The sequence below is a fragment of the Eschrichtius robustus genome, chromosome 16, assembly GCF_028021215.1.
Source record: "Eschrichtius robustus isolate mEscRob2 chromosome 16, mEscRob2.pri, whole genome shotgun sequence".
Taxonomy (NCBI): Eukaryota; Metazoa; Chordata; class Mammalia; order Artiodactyla; family Eschrichtiidae; genus Eschrichtius; species Eschrichtius robustus.
In genome coordinates this window covers 15957403-15972865 of record NC_090839.1, presented here as the reverse complement: position 1 = coordinate 15972865, position 15463 = coordinate 15957403, and positions in this window count along the sequence as shown.

The window sequence follows — 15463 nt, the reverse complement described above, 5'->3', positions numbered from 1 at the left end:
AAATATTACCCATCATCTAAAGAAGATGTGGTACATATATACAATGGAATATTACTCAGCCATAAAAAAGAATGAAATAATGACATTTGCAGCAACATGGATGGACCTAGAGATTATCATACTAGGTGAAGTAAGTCAGAAGGAGAAAGACAAATACCATATGATATCACTTATATGTGGAATCTAAAATATGACACAAATGAACTTATCTATGAAACAGAAACAGACTCACACAGAGACATAGAGAACAGACTTGTGGTTGCCAAGGGGGAGGAGGGGTGCAGGAGGGATGGACTGGGAGTTTGGGATTAGCAGATGCAAACTATTATATATAGAATGGATAAACAACAAAGTCCTACTGTGTAGCACAGGGAACTATCTTCAATATCCTGTGATAAACCATAATGGAAAAGAATATAAAAAAGAATGTATGTATATGTATAACTGAATCACTTTGCTGTACAGCAGGAATTACCCAACATTGTAAATCCACTTCACTTTAATAAAAAAATATTAGCCATCATCAATTTTCTTCTCCTTCTTCCCCTTCTTCTCCTTCTTCTTCACCAGTCTCACTTAGACCTGTCCCTCTCAGAAGCAGCCCCAGTTAAGGGCCTTTCCCACCTTGCCTCCCACTCTGCACCCAACAGCTCTCCTGAGCCAGAAAGGAATCAGTCAGCATAAAACCTAGCACTTGCTGCTGAATTCATGTGAAATCACGGGTTAATGCGTGGCCCCTGTCCAAATCACCCGTGAGTATTATTATTAACTAACAAAGGCTGAGCATCCAAGATGGTCAGGAAAGGCAGGTGGACAGAAAAGATTTGGGGATGGGGCCTCTTGGAATTCATCTGAGCTTCATTTGCAATATATTTTCCAAGAGTGATCTCTTCCTTCAAGTTGCTGTAACAAGCTCTTAAGATTAAGGGAAAGTGGGCATAAAGAAAACCTTTGGTGCCAAACAAATTATGCTACATGTGTCAGCTCTGACTTCACCTCCATGTCCAATGGTCCCTACTGAGAAGTAGCTGGATATTCCTCCATCCTCCCATACCCATCCTATCCTGATACCAGGAGAGTGGGCTCTCTCCCACTGTTGTGCCATGTGCCCTTCTTTAACCATGGCATTCAAGTCCTCTTGGTCCTCTACTTCCCCATCTTCAAAAAAGGGGCAGTTTCCAAACTGCTTTCCCATCCATGATTTTACTTAATCCTGTAGCAGTTATTACTGAATAAATAAGTACATAAGAGGGACTTCCCTGGTGGCAGATGCAAACTATTATATATAGAATGGATAAACAACAAAGTCCTACTGTATAGCACAGGGAACTATGTTATATAGTTCCTACATAGTTCCTATATAGTTCCTATATAATATAGTTCCTATATAATATAGAACTATATTATATAGTTATAAGAACTATATTCTTAACAGTGGTTAAGAATCTGCCTGCCAATGCAGGGGACACAGTTTCGATACCTGGTCCGGGAAGATCCCACATGCCACAGAGCAACTAAGCCTGTGTGCCACAACTACTGAGCTCACGCACCACAACTACTGAAGCCTGCGCGCCTATAACCTGTGCTCTGCAGCAAGAGAAGCCACCGCAATGAGAAGCCTGCGCACTACAATGAAGAGTAGCCCCTGCTCGCAGCAACTAGAGAAAGCCCATGCACAGCAAAGAAGACCCAACACAGTCAAAAAATAAATTAAAAAAATACTTTATTTAAAAAAAAAAAAAGTACATGAGGCATAGCAGGAGTGAGAGTCCATTCACTTGGGATCAGAGTAACATTGGCTCCATAGCATGAGTTACAAAGTGTTCTCTCCTCCTCTGTTTGCAACATTTCCCATGTTCTTGGACATTCGTGTTAATGGAATCATATATCATTTAATTTTGTTTCTAATTTATTTTTCTCATCATCGTGGATGTGAGATTCATCCATATTGTTGCACATAATTCTAATTCATTCTCTTTTATTGCTATATAGTACTCCATTATATGACTACACCACAATTTATTTGTTTATTCTACTAATTGATGGATATTTGGGTTGATTCCAGTTTATGACTACAGTCGGCCCTCTGTTTCCACAGTTTCTGCATCGTTTGTGGCTGTTCTTCACGGAGTTGTTCATAATATTCTAAGTTAGACACAGCAGATTCCTACATTGTGTGGAACCCGCAGATATGGAGGAATGACTGTACTACATCGTTTAAATAAGGGACTTGAGCATCCATGGATTTTGGTATCCACAGGGGTCCAGGAACCAATCCCCCTTGAATACCGAGAAATGACTGTATTATAAATGAACTACTATATGAACTACTATGATGAGCATTTTTGTACATTTTTTGGTGAATAATATATGCACCCATCTCTCTTGGATATATACCTACAAGTCAAATTACGGAGATATAGTGTGGTCATGTGTTTATTTTTAATGGGTACTTCTAAACCGTTTCCAAAGTAGTTATACCAATTTACACTCTTATCAGCAATAGATGAGTCCCAGTTGCTCTATATCCTTACCAACACTTTGTATTATTCATCTTTTTAAATTTTACTTATTCTTGTGGCTTTGTAGTGAGTTTCAGTTTTCATATTTACATCTACGGTGCATTTTACATTGTTTTAATGTATAAAACAAGGTAAAGAGTCAAGGTTTATTTTTTTTCCACATAAAGATCCAACTGATCTAATAGCATTTATTGAAAATACCATCTTTTCCCCACTGTGGCCCTTTTGTCATCAATCATGGATTATATGGGTGTGTTTTTTGGATATAAATGACTAACATTTTGATGAACTTCTTTCCAGACCTCTCATTATGCAGAAAAACTCATTCGCTTTTAAATAAACAAGATCAGGTTTTGTCACCTCTTATAAATTATTCATTATTACGTGGATATAGTTTAGTATCAACAAATATGCATAGTGCTCCACCATGGGGATGTCTCTATGTCCCTATAATTTAATCATTCCTTTGTTGATGACAATTAGGCTGTATCTAACTTAGAATATTATAAACAATTCTGTGAAGTGCATCCGCACATATATCTCATTGCGCTGTTGGCCTATTAATTCCTTAGAATCTATTTCTAGAAGTGGCAAAGTAAATTCAAGGAGTATATACGTGTTACATATTGACACTGACTAAAACTGCCCATCTGAAACGTTGTATCCCCCACTAGTGTGTAAGATATCTTGGCAGGGACTTCCCTGGTGGTCCAGTGGCTAAGACTCTCCTCCAGTGCAGGGGGTCCGGGTTCAATCCCTGATCAGGGAACTAGATCCCACATGCCGCAACTAAGTGTTCGCATGCTGCAACTAAAAGATCCCACACGCCACAATGAAGATCCTGCCTGCCACAACTAAGACCCCGCGCAGCCAAATAAATAAATAAATAAATATTTTTTAAAAAAAGATTTCATGGTAGAATTTGCAGTAACATGGATGGACCTAAAGACTATCATACTCAGTGAAGTAAATCAGAAATAGAAAGACAAATACCATATGATATCACTTACATGTGGAATCTAAAATATGATACAGGGGCTTCCCTGGTGGCGCAGTGGTTGAGAATCTGCCTGCTAATGCAGGGGACACGGGTTCGAGCCCTGGTCTGGGAAGATCCCACATGCCGCGGAGCAACTGGGCCCGTGAGCCACAATTACTGAGCCTGCGCGTCCGGAGCCTGTGCTCTGCAACAAGAGAGGCCACTATAGTGAGAGGCCCGCGCACCGCGATGAAGAGCGGCCCCCCGCTCGCCGCAACTAGAGAAAGCCCTAGCATAGAAACGAAGACCCAACACAGCCAAAAATAAATAAATAAAGAAATTAATTTAAAAAAAAAAAAGCCAGTGGACATGACTCATACTATTCCCAAATAGCTGAAAGGCACTTCTTAAAAAAAAAAAAAAAAAAAAAACCATAATGGAAAAGAATATGAACAAGAATCTATCTATTTACCTATCTGAATCACTTTGCTGTACATGAGAAACAACACTGTAAATCAACTATACTTCAATAAAAAAAAAAAAAAGATTTCATGGCAGAATTAAAAAGTATCTCATCCCCCAGACCCTGACCTTCCCAAGACTACGTTTTCCCCCCTCTTAGCTCAGGTTACCATCTTGATAAAACAGAGTAACTAATTGAGGCAAAGTCTTCTCAGAGTTCACAGAGTCCATACGATTTCTGTAACTTTTTCTTATAGGCACTGCTAGACTGTGCTTCCCAGCCTCCTTTGTAATTAGAAGGAGCCCGTGTGACAGATCTGAATAATGGAATATAGAAGGAAGTGATAGATGTCACTTACAAGCCTGTCCCATAAAACCCTGGAGCTTTTGCCATCTCCCAGCTGAATGGAGAGTGTTCAAAACTTAGAGGAGGACAGAGCCAGCAGAAGTTAACTGGGTGACTAAATGACTACACAGAGCAGAGCACGCACACACCACATGCAAATTAGACTGCAATATCAGCAAGAAATAAAACTTTATTGTCTGAAGTCACTGAGATTTTCGACTTCTTTGTTGCAGCCATTAGTCTATCCTGGCTAATATATTCACTACTGAGTCTTGTACTTGAGTTGCGAGGAGAAATTAAGTTGGGGCCAAAAGAGCCTTGTCGGGGCCAGGGGCCACGTGGGGCGAGGAAAGCCAGATTTCCCAGAGAAGCAAGAGGGTGAAAAAAAGCTCTGTAGAGATGAACAGAGAAAATCAAGCTGTGGAAATAGGGAAAGGACAAACTTGGTGCCTTGATTTTTTCAGTTCTCAATTTCATTTCTTCATGAGATTGTCTGAAACATACATGTTGGGTTGCCTACCCGAATCCATCTTCCTGCCCCTTCCTCTGTTTTTATCTGGGTAATTCACCCTCCACTACACAGCCATTCCTCCTGCCAGTGTTTAGTTTATGCATATGACTCAATTCTGACCAACGTGATGTGAGTGAAACTTTGGGGACAAGCAGCTCCTTGGAAAGCTTCCCTCACTGTTAAAAAATAAACACATTAGAGAGAAACACTGCCTTTTCCATTGCTGGGCATATACTTATGGCAACCAGGAGGGAAGCTAAATTAGGACAAACCTGAAAAATTGGATGGCAGAGCAGGTAAAAGAAAGAACCCAGATCCTTAATGATGTCACTGAGCCACTGAATTAACCAACCTTGGAGCTGCCCTACTTAGGTGGCTTAGTGTAATTGTTAGCATGTACATTTCATTACTGTTTAATACATATTGCTTTGAGCTTTCTGATTTTGTTTTCACTCACCAAAAAGCATCCCAGCAGATACACTCACCTGACTATATTTTGTGCCAATGAGTCTTTGACATTGTCCGGCATCCCTTCAATTAAACCCACTCCTTGTCTTGTTTCTTGAAACCAAGTAACCCCAGACTCAGCCAGAGCTTCTCCAGGACACCTCTAAATGTGGATTTTAATGGCAGTGTCTTTGTTTCTGATTCAGGGAAGAAAGGTGCAGGAAGGAGGGAGGAAAGTGGATGCAGGTTTCTCCTGGACCGTGGGAGAAACATGTGGGGGATGAGGAAGGTAATGATAGCCATCTCCCCAGCCCTGTACCTCTGAACCGGGCTGACTCACTCACACATCACAGAGCCCTTGTATAGTAAATATTTACTGCACACTTCCTTTGAGTCAGGCACTGCTCTAGGTCTCAGGAAGAGCAGAAAACAATGCCCAAACAGAAAAAAAATTTCTGTCCTCATGAAGATGATATTCTGGTGGGGAGAAACAGAAAATGAAGAAGAGAAATAAGTAAAAAACTGTGTATAGTGTTTAGATGATCAGAAGTGATGTTGAAAAAAAAAAGTATATAAAGTAGAGAAGGAGAATTGAGAGTGTCTGGAGAAGGATTTATAACGTTATGCAGGATGACCAGGGAAGCTTCATGAGAAGGTGACATTTGAGCAAAGATCTGAAGGGGTAACTGATGCAGATAACCAGAGAGTGTTAGAGGCAGAGGAAACAGCAAGTGCAAAGGCCCTGAGGTGGGAGTATGCCTGGTGTGCTGGGAAAAAGGAAAGGAGGCCAGTGTGGCTGGTGTGGATAAATGAAGGGGGAAGGTGGTACAACATGCAATCAGAGAGGCAATCATGGAGAGGAGTGGGAAGATGGTATAGGCCTTCTTGATTTGTGCAGTAGTCATAAGCCACAAATATTACTATTTTGTTACTATTCCTTAAATTGACTTCTTGTTTAGATACATTTATTTGAGATGAAAATTTTATACTACTACTATAGATGAAGAACCAGTATCACTTGCCATAAATAGAAGGTGACCGAATAAATAAATAGGACAAAACTGAAACAATATTAAATTATAGGGAGATACTGTGGCTTGCAGAAGGCTTGAGTCTGAAGTCAGCAATCTCTCTGATAAAAGGCTGATTAACACTCTAGAGAAGTGATAAGATACAGTAGCACTGAATGAAGACTTTCTCAGTGAAATGGAGATGATCTAAAATCATCTGTTCCTCTAGGTAGGGTGACCAACAGTTCTGGTTTCCCTAGGACTAAGGGGTTTCCCAGGATGTACTTTCATAATTGGGACAGTTCTGGATAAACCGGGATGATTGGTCATCCTACCACTGGGGGTCCCCATCCCACTCTTCAGCCTCAGACCATCTTGCTTAGGCTTGGTTTCTCTAGGTTGTCCTTTGTAGTGGGCTGACTCTAAGATGACCGTTGCCTCCTGGATTCGTATCCAGACACAGGGCACCCACGAATACCCTTGAGAGAGGGTGCAAACTGTGACTTGCTTCTAACCAGTAAAAATTGGCCAAAGTGATGGCCCATCACTCCTGTAATTAGATTATGTAAGATGGTGACTTCCACATCCTTGACATACGCTCTCTCTTGCCTTCTCAGCTTCCATGCTTGAAGCAAGTGGCCATGCTGGGGAGGCCCAAGGGAAGCTCTGGCCGACAGCCAGCTAGGAACTAAGACCCTCAGTCCAAAAGCCCAGAGGAACCTAATGTTGCCAAAAACCATGTGAGCTCAGAGGCAGATTCTTCCCCTTTCGAGCCTTCAGATGAGACCCCAGCCCTGGCTGACACCTTGATTGCAGCCTCGTGAGAGACCCTGAAGCAGAGGATGCAGTGAGCCCTGTCCTGACTCCTGACCCACAGAAACTGTGAGACAAGAAATGTATGCATGCGCATTTTCAAGACTGTTTGTGGTAATCTGATATTTAACAATACAGAAGTTCCTCCCTTATCTGCAATTTCAGTTACCTGTAGTCAACTGTAGGTCCAAGAATATTAAATGGAAAATTCCAGGAATAAACTATTCATAAGTTTTTAATTGCATGCCATTCTGAGTAGTGTGATGAAATCTCATGCTGTCCCACTCTGGACGTGAATCATCCCTTTGTCCAGTTTATGCCACCTGTCCTGGTTATCAGATCGACTGTCACAATGTTGTAGCACTTGTGTGCAAGTGACCCTTATTTTACTTAATAATGGTCCCAAAGCACAAGAGTAGTGATGCTGGCAACTCGGATATGTCAAAGAGATGCCATAAAGTACTTCCTTTAATGGAAAGGTGAAAGGTCTTGACTTTATAAGGAAAGGAAAAAAACACATACTGAAGTTGCTAAGATCTACAGTAAGAATGAATCTTCTATCCATGAAATTGTGAAGAAGGAAAAAGAAATGTATGCTAGGGACTTCCCTGGCGGTCCAGTGGCTAAGACTCCGTACTTCCACTGCCGGGGGAACAGGTTCGATCCCTGGTCGGGGAACTAAGATCCCACATGCCACAGGGAAGAAATGTGTGCTAGTTTTGCTGTCACATCTCAAACTGCAATTTGTGGCCACAGTGCATGATAAGTGCTTCATTATGATGGAAAAGACATGAAATTTGTACAATATTTTGAGAGAGAGAGAGACCACATTCACATAACTTTTATTACAGTATACTGTTGTAATTGTTCTATTTTATGATTAGTAATTGTTGTTAATCTCTTACTGTGCCTAATTTATAAATGAAACTTTATCATATGTATGTACGTACAGGAAAAATTATATACAGGGTTTGGTACTTGCGCAATTTTAGGCATCCGTTGGGGGTCTTGGAATGTATCCCCCATGGATAAGGGGGAACAACTGTACCTACTAAGACATTCTTTCCATCCCAGTGCTGACCATTTTCTTGGCTCATGTAGGCACCCTGTAGACCTGAGGCTATGGCATCTGACCCTCAAGGAACCCTGCCCTACTTCCCTCTGGCTTCACCCAGCTGAGGCTGACAGTGGCTCAGGGTCCACTTGGTGGACAGAGTTCAATATCCACACTTGGGGGATCATTACTCCCAGCCTGGCAAACAGGAGAGTGATGGAAAATCAAGGCCTGGGGTTGTTGGGGTCCAGCCACTGGGAGTCTGGAGCCTGCAGGAGGTAACGTTCCAGCCGCTGGGCTGGAGTTGGGGACGAGACTCTGCATCTTGAACACCTCCCTTCCAGCCAAGCCCCCAAACTGCAGAGTCTGGATAAGTCACCACCGCAAGGCCCTTTGTTCTCTAGACCTTTCTTCTCACCCTCCCTGCTTCTGACCTTCTTGCCCATCTCCTGGTGTCCCATCCTGATAGCTTTCTGCCTGATTCTCTTCTCGGACTAGTTCCTTCCATTTAACAAATCATCTGCATAGCCTGCTCACTTTTCAAATCAAAATAAGTAAATTTTCTTATGAAATAATTTTTGCACATTTTAGGAAATTTAGGGAAAAACTAAGCACAAAGGAAAAATGGAAAATCCTCTTAATCAAACCACCCAGAGATTGCCACTTTTAAACCTGACATGTTTTCTTCTGTTTTTTTTTTTTTTTTCATGTAAGTGCATTTCAAAGGTCTCACACCCTAAGTAGTTTCATGGCCTGTGTTTTGCTTTTTTCCCACTTAGCTTTCTATCATAAACACCCACAGCAATAAATACCTCTCTGTCACTATTTTAAATTATTGAATAACATTCCATATTATTTAACTCATCCTTACTGTTTTTTACGCTCATGTTAATATTTAAAGAAATACTCTCCCAGGAATTCCCTGATGGTCCAGTAGTTAGGACTCTGTGCCCTCACTGCCAGGGGCCCGGGTTTGGGTTCGATCCCACAAGCTGCGCAGCGTGGCCAAAGAAAGAAAGAAAGAAAGAAATACTCTCCCAGTTAAATTGCTGACACATCCATAGTGGGTTCACCAGAAGTGAAACCACTGGGTCAAAAGGATGCATGTTTTCAAGGCCTTTAATAACTATTGACAAATCTCCCCTAACAATTTTGGAACACTCTTTACTCTCTCCAGGAGCCGATACACTATTCCCCATTCTTTAAAACTAGCTCCTGTGATTTTTTTGTTGTTTGCCATCACAATGCCATGATTTCACAGCTCCCACCACCACCAGACACCCACTCACTCGGATGTGTCAAATGTATAAACTTAGACAATCCACCCTCAAAACATTTATTTACATGTATGTGTATCCACAAACAATATATAATATTGCTTTGGGAGGGCATTTTTAAAACCTCATGTAAATTCTGTTGTGTTATGTATTTTATTCTATTGTCCCTTTTTGTTCAACCAATACTGTTTTTGAGATTACTGTTGACTCTATGTTATGTAACTACTGTTTAATTTTTGTCTTCATTTTTTATAAATTCATTTTCAGACTGTTGTGGCTGCCATCACTTTGCTATTATAAGCTATGCTGTGGTGGATATCTTTATACCTATCTCTTTGTCTTTGCTAGAGTGCCTAAGCAGAGGAGGGATCGCTGGGTGGTAGGGCTGGCAGTGTCTTTCAAATTTACTTGACTGTGAGCCATGATAAGAAATACATTTTATATCATAATCTTGTAAGGTTCCCCCCACACACATACAAGTAAAACAAAAGTTTCATGAAATAATACTTATCCATATCATGATAAAAGCATTCTGATGTGTTTTATTCTATTTAAGTCAACTTTCTTTTTTTAATGTTGATCACAACCTACTAAACAGATTATTTAACATATTAATGGGCCATGACTCACAATTTGAAAAATAATAGATTAAAATGTATTTGGTTCCGCTACATACTTTGAAATTACTCTTCATAATGGCTATGCTAATTTACAAGGCATTAGGTTCTTTTTTCTCTACATCCTACTCAACACTTGAAATTAACTTTTTTTTTTTGGGGGGGGGCCAGTCTGATGAATGTAAAGCAGTGTGTCATTGTTGTTTTAATTTTTCTTTCTCTGATTACTAATAAATTGAGTTTCTCTTCATATGTTTATTTACTATGTAACTTCTTCAGAAAGTGAGTTTGCCTATTTTTCTATTGGGTTGCTAGATTTTTTTTTTTTGGCTGCGTTGAGTATTCGTTGCTGCGAGCAGGCTTTCTCTAGTCGGGGTGAGCGGGGGCTACTCTTGTTGCAGAGCACGGGGTCTAGGCGCACAGGCTTCAGTAGTTGCGGCATGTGGGCTCAGTAGTTGTGGCTTGCAGGCTCTAGAGCGCAGGCTCAGTAGTTGTGGCACACAGGCTTAGTTGCCCTGGAGCATGTGGGATCTTCCCGGACCAGGGCTCGAACCCGTGTCCCCTGCATTGGCAGGTGGATTCTTAACCACTGAGCCACCAGGGAAGTCTCCGGGTTGCTAGATTTTTTTTCTTGCTGACTTACTACTGAGTTTCTTGTACAGCTTAGATTTTAATTCTTTATTGATTTTGTTGCAAATATGCTGCAAATACCTTTTCCCAATCTGTTAATGATTTGTTAACTTTGTCTGTGATGTCATTTATTGAACAGAAATCCATCAATCATTTTCTTGATGGTGTTTTATTTAAGAAATGCTTTCTTCACTCCATATCCTAATGATTTACCTTTCAATTTTTTATAGCTGCTTAAACCATCTAAGGTTTGTCCTTATGTGGTGTGAGATAGTACATAATTTTATTTATTCCATACAGTGGATTCACTTTCCCCAACACCATTAAAATAATCCACCCTTTTCCCACTGATTTCTGTTGCCACCTCTATCACATACCAAATATCCATATACATGAGTCAGTTTCTGGATTCTTTTCTTCTGTTCCATTGGTCTAGCATTAATAGCACACTTTGAAAAATTAGACTTTATGTTTTAATGTCTGGTAGGGTAAGTCTCCCACCTTTGCTTTTATTTTTGAGATGACTTGTCTTAGCTACTTGTGGAAACTTATTCTTCCACGCAGATTTTCGAATTGGCTTATCCAATTCCTCTCTCCCAAATATTAGTGAGAATTACATAAATTGACACCATTACAATGCTATGCCTTTCCTTCCACAAACGTAGTATATTTCTCCATTTATCCAGGAGGTAAAAATCTCCTTTAGTACATTCTCTCTGGCATGCTTGGCCAAGTTAATTTCTAGATAATTCATTTTCTTTTTTTCTCTTTTTCTTTTTCTAAAAAAAATTCTCCAGTTTAATAGATGGGAATGGTATCTTCTTTCAGGACAGCCAAGTTTTTCTATATACTTCCCTTTATGACCGTGTTTCCTGGATCACCTCGTTGGCAAGGTGAAAGATCTCAGAAACCCAGGGCCCTGCGAGAACCAAGCAAAGCCAGTAACGCACTAGTGAAATGGGAAGTTGCAAGAGTATCAATCTACAGAAGGTGCCAAGCATCCTTGGGGCTCTAAAACAACTCTAGATATGAAATGAGATGGAGAGAATTATAATGACCTGAATTCGTCTCAGGGGTATCACTATACTTATTTGAAGGTGATACTTTCAAAAACTACTTGGGGTGTTGGGGGAGAGAGGAGATGCTTTGGACTATTAAACTGCCTTCTAAGGAAGATGGGTCTGCTTAACTGCAGGGAGCTAGTTTCATTAAGCAGATGTGCAAGTTCTGGGACAGAGCGGACTTGCTTGTTGCCACAAGGAGTCTTCCTTCTCAGCTCTTCCTTCATGCATGACCCAGCCTCTCTTCGAAACAAACATTGAGCAAACATTTTAAAGGAAAAAACAGACACTGAATTATTAGTTGCTCTGGGCACCTACATATTACAGGCTGGCAAGGGGTGGGGAAAAGAAATAGTCAGATATCCCGGGATTCTAGCAAGCACAAAACAGAAGCCTAAGCAGAGAAGAACCAGGAGATTAGGTAGACCACCCAGATGGAAACTTAGGAACAGGGACCAAGGCCAAAGCCCTCTTACAGGGACTGCAGCCCGTGCAGGATGGAACAGAGATCTCTTGAACTGAATAGTGGCCCTGTTGTTGAAACACCAGCATATTCCCCGAGAGAAAAAAATGGCAAAAGACCCGACCAGGCAAATTTCCAAATGAAGAAAAACAAATGGCTAATATAAAAAAAAGAAAATGTTCTACTTCACTAGAAAGCAAAACAACAATAAGGAATTTTTCCCATCTGATTGGCAAGGTTTCTGTTTTCTTTTTCCTTCTTCTTGCTTTTTGTTCTTTCCTACTCTCTTTCCCTTTTAATGATGATACTCACTGTTGAGAGAGTAGGGAAAGGGCACTCTCACACACAGCTGGTAGTTCTGTGAATTGGCACAGCTTATCTGGAGGGCAATTTGGCAGACTGTGTTAAAAACCCTACAGACAGCACTCTTTTTGATCCAGCACTTCTACTTCTAGGAATTTTTCCTACGGAAATAATTAGAAATGAACACAAAAATGAATAAGAGCAGCTTAGCATTTACTGGGTGTTCACTCTGTGCCAGACAATATGCTAAGAACTTTACACTTTACTCATTTAGCCTTTGCAGCAACATACGATGAGTACTATTGTGTCCATTTTCAGGTGGGGAAACTGAGGCTCAAAGAGCTGTAGTAAGTTGCACAAGTTCAAGCAACTGGTAAGTGACAGGCTGGGGGCTCGAACCCTGATTTCTAACTCCAAAAGCCATGCTCTGAGCCACCTCGCTATACCACCCTCTGGAAAACTGTGTATAAAAATGATGCTCTGCATGGTATTCCTTAAAATAGCAAAAATTCAGAAATCATTTCATTGTGTAAGAATTGAGGGATACTTAAATAAATCATGTAGACTCATATGATAAAATACATAGCCATTAAAAATAAGTTGTGGAAAAATAAGGATATGGGGAAACAGTCATAGTATATACTAAATGAAAAAAAAAGGATGTAAAAAGGATAATGTCACATTTTCATTTTTAAGATGCATATATGGCATTTTTATGAAATTCAAAAATAGGAAAGACTAGCCTATGGTGATCAAGCTTTGGGGTGGGGGGTGGTCATCAGTTGGGAAGCATGCTGGGGCTCTGGAAATATTCTAGATCTCGATCTGGGTTGTGGTCAACTTGGTGTACCCAGTTGTATAGTTAAAATGTGTGCTTTATGAAAGTTTTCATGTCGCTAAACTTTATATCTCACTAAAAAAGGAAAAAAACTCATAAATGCATAGAAAAAATCCTGGAGGAAAAGAACAGAAAAATGTTAGCAGTGATTGTTGCTAAATATAATTTTCATTTTATTCTTTTTTTTTTTTTTCCTTGGCCACGCCACTCGGCTTGCAGGATCTTAGTTCCCTAACCAGGGATTGAACCCAGGCCCATGGCAGTGAAAGCACGGAGTCCTAACCCCTGGACCACCAGGGCATTCTCTCATTTTATTCTTTATATTATTCTTTCTTTTCTTTCTTTTTTTAATAACAAGACTGTATTACATTTATAATCAGAAAAAAAAATGCCCAGTTTATTACTGGAGGGGAGTAGGGGAGACGGACATGCACATGAGAACCATCAGTGGTCCAGACCTGGGACTCTGGGGGCGGACAGAGCTTCTCAAGGGCCTCCAGTCCTGGGCACCCTCCTAAGTCTGGTCCTGCAGGCAGGATGCCATGGTTCCAAGGACAGAGAGAAGGGAGGAGAGAAGCCCAGTGCCCAGCTCTGTTTGAAAGGTAAAGCTGAGCGACAGGCCCTGAAGAGCTGGGATGGACTAAAAGCAATGCCCTTGAGACAAATCCCTCCAACTTTAAAATCTTGCTAGGTGGGTACTGCACTCTCACTCCCATCCCAGTCACAGCAATAACTCCTCATTCCGCCACCAGTTGGGTGCCTTGCTGCTCACTGGCGATGACATCAAGCCTCCAGGGAGCACACTGGCTGTCAGTCAAGTCTTTCTGGCAGCAGTGAGACACCTCTGCTGCCTGCTTTAAAGGGACAGCTTCTGCCTGAATAAGGGAGCCAGGTTTGGGCCATTTAACTCTTTCTTTCCATTTAGAGTCTTGATTCCAGGGCAGTAGAGAAATTAGGGTGGGTACTTCCTGAGATCACCACTGACAGTGAAATCCTGCCAACCAAGAGCTGAATCAAAATAAAGAATTTAAGTATAAAGAAGTTTTGGTATATAATATTATAATATTTAATATTATAAATATTAAATATGATTAAATATAAAATAAGAAAAAATAACTGAGAAATAGCAGTTATTCCTTTCTTCCTTCCTAAGAAACACCAATTTTATTAGGGCTATCAAATGTTCCTAGTAAAACAAATCCAACATTTCCTAGCCTCTGTTGCAGCTAGAGGTGGCATTTAACACAGTGATGTCCAATGAGGTATAGACTGGGAAATTGCAGAAAGCCTTCCTTTCTTGATGGAGTCTTTTCTCCTTCCTTAGTGGAACAAAAACATGATGGCTGGAGCTGCAGCAGCCGCTTTGCAATCATGAGGAAAATCCCTGGAGAACTGCAGAGAACCCAGTCCTGACATCCTTGAGGCACTGAACCAGTAACAGCAACTGCCTAGCTCTTCACTATTTGTTTATTTAAGTTGCTGTCTGCTCAGCAGGTTTTCTGCTCAGGTTTCATTACTAAAAGCAATCTTTAACTGATTCACCCAACCATGTAAAAATAATAACGTAACTAATACGAAACAGGACGTTTGGGGAAAAGTATAACAGTGCCAATGTTTCACTGCAGGTAGTCACCATCTATAATTGAAATATGTGGTTAAAAATGATGATGGCTGCGACCTCTTGATGTTTTCCAGAGGGGCCTTTGGGGAGCTAATATCTCTTTTGGTGTGAAAAACAGCTATCTGAAGTTCAGAAATTCTTTCATCTTTAAAATACTGTTAAACCCAAGTAAAATAAATAAAATATATTTCAAAATTTAAGAAGAGTATTATAATGTGAAACAATTTTTATACAATTATTTCTGATGATCTGTCTGTATATATGCATTGAAAAATGTTTGGCATGATATTCATCTCATTTGAATTATGCAAATTTCAGGCTTGTTTGGGTTTTTTTTAACTTTTAGTTTTGAAATGATTGTAGATTTATGGCAGAGTTGCAAAGATAGTACAGAAAGTATTTCCCCATTTGCTCTTCACCCAGCTTCCTTTATTGTTAACATCTTACATAAGCATGGTACATTTATCAAAATTAAGAAGTTAACTTGGTAATTGGTATGACAGTATTAG